The following is an 8606-nucleotide window of genomic DNA, read 5'->3' on the forward strand; positions in this document are numbered from 1 at the left end:
GTTTGTTGAGGGCTTATGCTGTGACAAGTAACATGTTGGGTCCTAAGAAATGAGGGTTAAACAAATAATACACCTTTACCTTTCTAACATGTACACAAACAATAACTAATGCAAGCCTGGTGCTTTTATAGAAGAAGCATATTTGTAAAAGGATATATTCTTCTTAATAGAAGAAATAATATATGAGTTCTATCTGAAAGAAAGATTTGGGATTGTGTATTTCAGACAGAGAAACAGCATTTACAAGACGGAGAAAGGAAAGTACACGATGTCTTTGGGAACATTTTTGCAAAAACAGCCTCATCTTTAGTTGGTCATGGGCATGACAATCTCATCCATTATATTTAAAATGTCCTAATGGCAGAGAGCATTTCATCGCTGTCCTCCCTGAGCAGAATGGCTTATGATGACACAAGTACAAGAAATGTTTAGTGAAATGGTTTCAAATGAAAATGTGATTAAGATAATGGGATTTCAGAGGACAGAGTGATTTGTTCCATTGAAGGGGCTTCATGGGGAGTAAAAATGGACTAGTAAAAAAGGTTTTATATATATAACATAGATATTAAGGAGTCAAATTGGAGCAAGGTGTATGAGCAAATATACTTTTAAACCAGTGGAGGTGTCTTTTAGCTTCCAGGGCACAAGATATGAGTTGACACCATGGTTCTGTTTTATTCATCTTCTCATTGACAGATCACCTTCCCCTCTCTTTAAAGAGATCTAGGAGGGACTTTGATTACATGACTTATTCCCTATATAGAAGGATGGGCACAAGATTCATATTGAACAATGAAGGTAAGACATCTATCTGGCTTCACTCATTTGTCCTGAGAAAGGCAAATGACCTAATGAGACCAAATCAGAATAATTTCTAAGCCTGTGTTTGTTCTGGGAGACAAATTATCTTTTGGATCCATGATTTTGGTTCATGGACTATGTTGGTCTCCCACCAAATAGGAAAAATCTGCCAAATAATGAAGACAATAACCAGGTAACAGGAGGTTCTACAAAAATGATGTGAGATCCTATCTGCAAAATTTCACAACTTTACAGTAACATTAAGTCATAATTCCTCCTCTCCCTCTTCCACACCTCTTCCCTTCCCTCTTTTATTTTCTTCCATTGGTTTGAATTTTGATTTTATTTCTGTACTTTTAACTAGAAGAATCCTTACTAATACAAGATGAATAGTATGGATTAAGAAACAAACATTTTGGTAACTACTATCTCAGAATCAGAGGTTCAGGTAACATATGGAAGTAAATTCTTGCAGCTTTGACCCTAAAGGCAATTGAGCAAAAAAGTTAGGAAGCCAAAATTGAACTCACCACGAATAACTGATTAGTTAATGAGGTAGTATTGCCTCCAGTCTATTAAAAATATGGCTTCACATCAGGACTTGGAAGTCTTGCCACACAAGCAACAAATTCCAGAGCATGATATGTAATCTTCATCTTTAGTGACCACCTACTATTCTCAATAATTTTTATTTATTCGTCACTGAGTCATTAATTTATTATTAGGACATTCATTCAACAAATGAGCACATGATCCACTTGAAGGTTGCAAGAGAGTCTGGGCACATTCTAGAGAGTGGCGGAGCAAACTGTTGAATACTACATGTTGGAAAATTTTCTCTTCAGTTCCCTGAAGTCCCTTGAAGCACACCCTGAGCGAATTTGTCTGCCAGCTACTATTTAAACAATTGTTGTGTAATTCTTCCACACTTTATTGAGGCCACAACACTCTTCAGATTGTCAAAGAATTTCCACCAATTTCCAATTGCCTTCTGATCTTTGCCATTTTTTTTTTTCTCAATCCTATACTTTAAAAGAAAGGTCAAATACAACTTCATGTTCTCTTAGCTACTATATAATACACCTATCATTATCTCTTACACATCTGTGTCAACCACAATAACCTTAAAAAGTTCCATAGAGTACAATATATTGGAGTAAACAAAGTTGACATTGCAGAATGTCCTTAATTTCTGTCTACAGGGTAGGCGATTTTTGCTGAGACCATTTCCAATGTGATTCACGAAAGCTCATTGTTTCAGCTAACTCTGGCTGAGAGCACAAAGGAATAAAATATACATTAAACAAATAAAATATACATACAGTCTTTCCTATTCCTAGCCGACTCCCAGAAAGACAGCAGAATGAATCTGGCATAACTTTCCTATGCTCGTATATGAATACACAACCAGTGTAACTCCACATAGTGTTCAACCACAACAATGGGATCAAGACTGTAATGGGTTGCACCCCATGTATGTATAATATGTCAAAATACACCCTACTGTCATGTATACCTAAAAAAGACAACAAAAAAGGTAGTACAAAATTACCCCTCACTAGATACATACTAGTTATACTGCCATAAATATTGTTCCATAGTACTTGTTACTTCTATACTCCTTAGTTAATTCTTTAATTTTAAATTTTACTTCAAAGTATTTGACAGTGAAATAACATTCTTTAATTGTTTGTATTTTGACTGTCTTTATCATTGGTCCAGTTGATCATTTTTTTGTACCATAGGCCATTAGAACTTTCTTTATGATAAATTTCCTCTCATGTAATTTAGGATTTTTCTACTATATTACCTTCATATCTCAGAACTATTTATTTTTAATATAATCCTTTTGTTAAATATATTGCAAATATCTTCTTCCAGTCTGTCAGGTTCATTTATGAATGTTTTGTCTTGAAGTACTTCCTCAGTGTTGCACTTTAATGGGGTCAAGTTCCATATCACTGTCCTATATGATCTTTGCAATTTGGTGTTTCATTAAAAAGACCAACTCTTCTCCAAAGACATAATCAAATCTTTCTAGTATTATTTTTTATACTTTTGTATTATTGAGTTTCAATAAAAAGCAAGTTGCAGAATAAATAAAAAAGAACATACTGTAATGTGCTGTAACATTATGCATAAATAACAATATTGGCAAACAGCTCTTAACTAAGCAATGATATATGGAGGGGTCCTCTATGCCTGGGACACTCAGTGCAGTAGTACCTCCATCACAGGTTTCACTATGTATTTCAGAACCGTGCTCCTTTACCAACCCAGCTGAGGTTCCAGCAGGCCCAGATGTAAGGTGGTCCACAGGGATTGTCCCTTCTGAGGAGCAGGCAGTTGGCAGCATCCATGTGGCCCCATCTCTGCTATCCAGCAAGTGTTTAAGCCATGGGAGCATGGCTACCTCTGCCTGGATTTCAAAGAATAAAGTTGCTCTCTGAGCCATGAAAGAGGGGAGGGAAATCATCATACACAAGGCATTGCTAAAGTTTCCACTTCAATTATTTTAAATAATTTAAAAATGTTAAAATATCCTTTATATTTACATTAATCTCAAAATTTCTTGAGATCTTTATAACTTTTTATGTACCCAAGTTTTGATCTGGTATCAAATTAATTTAACCTAATGAAATTATTTTAGTATTTCTTTTAGTGGTAGTTACTGACATTAGTTCTGTCAGAATCAATGTGTTTTTAAAATATATTTTATATAATGGCTTTTAATTTTTTTCTGGCACTTTAAAGATGTCATTCCATTGCCTTTTGGCTTTCATAAGTTAAGTCTGCTGTAGTTCTTCTATCTGCTTCTTTGTATTTATTGTTTTTTCTATTTAGCATCCCCCAAACTTTTCTCTTTATCTTTTATTATCCTGTTCAATATCATCTTTTAGATCTATGATTTGATGTATTCTATTTTCTTTTGGAAAATATTTCTTTCTCCTGTTTTCTCTTCCTTCTTCATGAATTCCAACTTATGTTTGCTAGACCTTTTGAAATTTTCATACTGGTCTCATTCATAAACTCTATTCTTTCTTGTTTAATTGTTTAACTGTTTGTCATTATGCTTCAGTTTAGATAATTTCTACTGGTTTATCTCCACATTCAATGATTCTTCCCCCATCATACTGAGCCCATGAATGAGCTCATAAGAAGAATTTTTCATCTCTAATGCTTTGCTTATTTTTGTTGTTTTGCTTCCTGGAATTTTCATTTGACACATGATTAGTGTTTCCATGCATGTCTTTGTTGCTATTTATTATCTGTCTATGCATATCCTTCATCTTTTTATCTAGAAACCTTAATATATTAATCATTGTTAATTTAGATAGTTTTTTGATAGCTTCAACAGATAGATTATCACTGAACATGGTCTTATTAATTGCTTTTTTTTCATGAGTTTTTTTCCTTGCATTATTTTATGCCGCAGTCTGGCTGGGCACAATCAGGAGACACTTGTCAAAAGAAACTAACTTTATTTTTAGAACCACACACGCCAAACAAAACAGCCTCTCAGGAAAAACCCTCAGAGCCTCAACTGCCACCACCAGCTTTCCACAAGCCTCTCTCTCCCCCACAAGCTTCTCTCCACCTCCCACAATCCTCCTGCTCTTGAGGCCGATTGGCTGGGTCACGTGGGCGGAGCCAAAAAAGTCCCCCAATGAGCAGCTCCGTGGTCTGAAAGGGCAGGGAAACAGCCCAATGAGCATCACCGCAGAGGAGCCAATCAGCTAGATGTTGCTGGGGCCGCTGTGAGCCAATCATCAGCCGGCAGCTGGAAGTTTGCTGGGGCCCCTTCGGCTGTGGCTCTCAACAATTTTATAGCTTTAAATTTCTGAATGAATGCAGTACTTTATGTGTAGAATATTATAGACTCAAATAAATAGTACTATCTGTATCTCTTTTAATTTTATTTCCCAATGTTGAATTTTCATAATTTGTTAAAATTTTCTAGTTGAATTCTCCTTACACACTGAAACCATGCTCAGCTCATTTCATCCCAAACATCACCACTAGTAAACACATTTCTGTTTCCCTTCTCTGTGTAGAAAGACTTACCTTCCCTTGGATTCAATTTGCATGGCTGACTTGTTTAGGCTTCACTGTATTGAAGAACAGTCATGATTTTGTATTTCATCCAGCTCTTATTATTTGTTAAGGTAAGCCAATGTTCTTTCCAGTTTCCTACTGCTTTGGTAGAAATGAAACTCTATTACCTATTTTTTAAAACAAATATTTCTGGAGAATCGATAGTATTTCAACAACTACTCTATGTGCTAGAGGAACAAGTCGAAAAAAATCAGTTCTTAAATTTGAGAAAGTCACAGTTTGGAGAAACAGACATGTTTTGTATCTTAATTCAACTTAGTAAATGCTATTAAGGAAATGTGAGTAAAGATTATGAAAGTACAGAGAATAAGGAATGAATCTACACAGAAGGCAAAAAATGAGTGATGGAGTCAGTTACATTTGAGTCAAAATTTAAAGACTTAGATTTGTTATAGAATTTTCAGAAGAGAATTTTTTTGCCAGAAAAACCAGAATCTGAGAAAGTAAAGAATGGAATAAAGTCTGTTATACCTAAGGAATATTAAACAGTTTAATATGGCAGAAGCATTGGAAGCATGGATAGGAGGAGGATATGTGTTAACTAGGGGTTGTGCATGGAATGGATTCAAATGGAAGCAAAGATGGCTTATTTCATTATTATTATTGGCTTTTGTGATGCGATATATATATGCAATATGTATGATAGCTATCAAGTACATACTTGATATATATTGCATATATATATATATATATATATACACAAAAAACCAATAATAATGATGAAATAAGCCATCTTAGCTTCCATTTAAATAGATATTATTTAAATATACCTATATATGATATTATGTATATGTATGACATATATATATATATATATATATATATATATATATATATATGACATATGTGTGTGTATATAAGTGTGTGTGTACATATATACATCACAAGTGCTTGATAATGCATGCTGGGTAGATACAAGTACATGCAAGTATTGATGCCTAAACAGAGTGTCTCATTTTAATCTCAACATCAGTCTTCCTCTTTTATATAACAGGTTATTCATGGCCCTCTAGTCCCCTTTTATAATCCACCAATAATTTTCTGTTCCTATTTCTCCTGTAATCTTTAAATCACATGGAAGTCCATATTTGAAGTTTCTCTTGAATAACTGGAAGAGTGGGAAATTCTGACTGGATTTTTGAAAGGCAGTGATGGCTGGGCACTGAGGAGTGGCTTCTCCCTTTAAGGCCATGTGCTCTTACAGTCCCCATCACAATGCTACTTTATGACACTGGTCTCTCTAGGGTTAGTTTTCTGTCTTCGCTCTCTTATCTTCAGAATCCGTCATTCACATCTGGCTTCTCCCTGCTCCCATGTCCTACGCAGGTCATTGTGCCCTAGGCAACAGACTTGCCTGGACCAATTTTAAATGTTCAGTCTCGGCAACATCCCATAAGGTAGAGTTGACACATTCACACTCATGATCTGTCACTCACCTAGTGAGGTAGGCGTAGCAGACATAGGAAGTCTTCCCTTTATCTGTAGGTGTTGAACATATGTGGAAACTGAGGCCAGGAAACACTGACATGCAGCTAACCACTCTCGTCTTTTGTCACTGCGTCCCAGGCTGCTTCCTCTAGGACACCAGGTTTCATGTATTTTCATATAACTCAGCCATCACAAAGTCCATTCTCTTCTAGAGCCAAGTCTCACCTCCTCGCCTTCCTCCAGGGTTCCACACATTTGGGGGTTCCTTTTTCTTTTTCACTATCTTGAGGTAGCCTGGAATGAAGAGAATGCAAGTTGTTTTTAGTGGTTTGAACATTTGTCCTCCCCCCCCCTCCCAAATCCACAAAAGCTGCTGACTCTGTGAATTTAGGAGTAGAATTTAGGTCCATAATTATAGTTACGGAATGGAGGAATTTTTAATGTTTTTTATTCCTTTTCCTAGGCTTATCATTTCAAAGTTGAAATCTGAATTCCCAATTCCCTTTTCCAGTATTTTCAGGTGAAAACTACAAATTTATTTATACAGCATGCCTAACAACCCCTTGTAGGATAAGGGAGATCAATTGACATGTTATTTGAGTGTCTTTCAGAATATAATCATACCACATGGCACAGATCCCCAACAGAATCTTTGAATGTTGCCTTTTTAAGACAGACAGGGTTTTGAAACAAGAATTTTTTTTCCCCATCCAGAGGAAAATTTAAGTATTCAGACAAAATCAGCTCAAATATGAATAATGCAAGGGTTTGTCATTTGTGTAGAATAAGAATGGCTCACCTTTTAAAATATCATTATTTATGAATTTGACTTTAGCTGCTCTGTGATCAAATCTTTTTTTTTCTAGCCAAATATTTGTGACATGAAAAATGGAATAAAATTTATCACCAATTTGATACTGCCAGAAGTATATTAAGTAGAAAGAGCTGACCTCATTAAATGAAGGGACATCATATTCAGGAATTTAGGTGCAATTCACAGCAGTTCCTTTATCTCATCCTGCTCTTCTTCTCCATGGGGGATTCTGCTTTTCTGTTGAGGAAATCATGGCACAGAATAGACTAAAATAGAAATTAATGCTCTTCGTTCATCATTAAGAACAATGAGAAAATTTGGTGTCCAAACCAAAAATTTATGTCAGATAAAATGATTCAGAGTTTTGCATTTTATAATGTTGGTATTTTTTTGTCAAAGAGTAAAGAAGGGCTGGTGGCGATTTCTTCATCAGAGTGGTGTCAGTGTCCAGAGGAAGCATAAATGTGGAGGTGCTGGAGGGCATCGGGTGACTTCTATTCTCATCCTCTCCTCACCTTCCTACAGTTTTTACTCTCACTTGGAATCTCCCCACAAGTCTTCTGCAGCTGCCAGGAAATCAAGCCAAGCTGTGATATCAAACTGAACCACTCCTGTGCATTGGATGGTAAGTTAGCTGAGGCTGTGGGAAGGAGCCTGGATTCACAGGACAATCCATCAAGAATACGCTGCTGTCTCTCACCTGGCAGCTGCTGGACCCAGGGACTCTGTCCTGTTCCTTGCTGGTTATTACCTGGATGCTCGCCTCAGTTCCTTTGCCATGTGGGCCTCTCCAGCATAATAGTTGGCTTCATCAAAAACATCAAGAGAAAGAGAATCTGCTAGCAAGATGGAAGTGACAATCTTTTATAACCAAGCCACAGCACCAGCATCCTATGACCTTTGCCACATCCTATTGGTTAGAAGTAGGTGGCCAGGTTGATTCCACCCTGAAATGGAGAAAGTCACAGGGCAGTATGAAGGCCAGGAGATGGGCACCACTGGGGGCCTGTGATGGTTTAGATATTAGGTGTCCCCCAAAAGCTTACATGTGAACCATGTAAGAATAGTGAGAGGTGAAATGATTGGGTTATGAGAGCCTTGACCCAATCAGTGGATTAATCCCCTGATGGTAACTGAAGGTGGGCAGGGTGTGGCTGGAGGAGGTGGGCATTGAGGTGTGCCTTTGGGGTATATACTTTGTATATGGCAAGTGGAGTCTCTTTCTGCTTCTTGGTGGCCATGTTCTGAGATGCTTTCCTCTACCATGCTTCCTCCATGATGCCCCACCCCACCTAGAGCCCCAAGGAACGGAGCCAGCCTTCTATGGACTGAGACTTCTAAAACTGTGAGCTCCCAAATAAACTTTTCCTCATCTAAAATTGTTTTTGTCAGGTTTTGTGGTCACGGCAGCAAAAAAAATCTGACTAAAACGAGGCATTTTCAAGTT

At 36.9% G+C, this 8606-nt stretch overlaps 1 long non-coding RNA gene across 1 annotated transcript; it reads left to right on the forward strand.

Annotated features, from left to right (window-relative positions):
• Positions 1–699: 699 nt before the first annotated feature.
• On the forward strand, positions 700–8258 carry LOC125616499. Its single transcript, XR_007347130.1, has 3 exons — positions 700–798; positions 4857–4967; positions 7685–8258. It is a non-coding gene; the product is annotated as an uncharacterized LOC125616499 (long non-coding RNA).
• Positions 8259–8606: the final 348 nt, after the last annotated feature.

This window comes from Marmota marmota, unplaced genomic scaffold (assembly GCF_001458135.2).
Source record: "Marmota marmota marmota unplaced genomic scaffold, marMar, whole genome shotgun sequence".
NCBI lineage: Eukaryota > Metazoa > Chordata > Mammalia > Rodentia > Sciuridae > Marmota > Marmota marmota.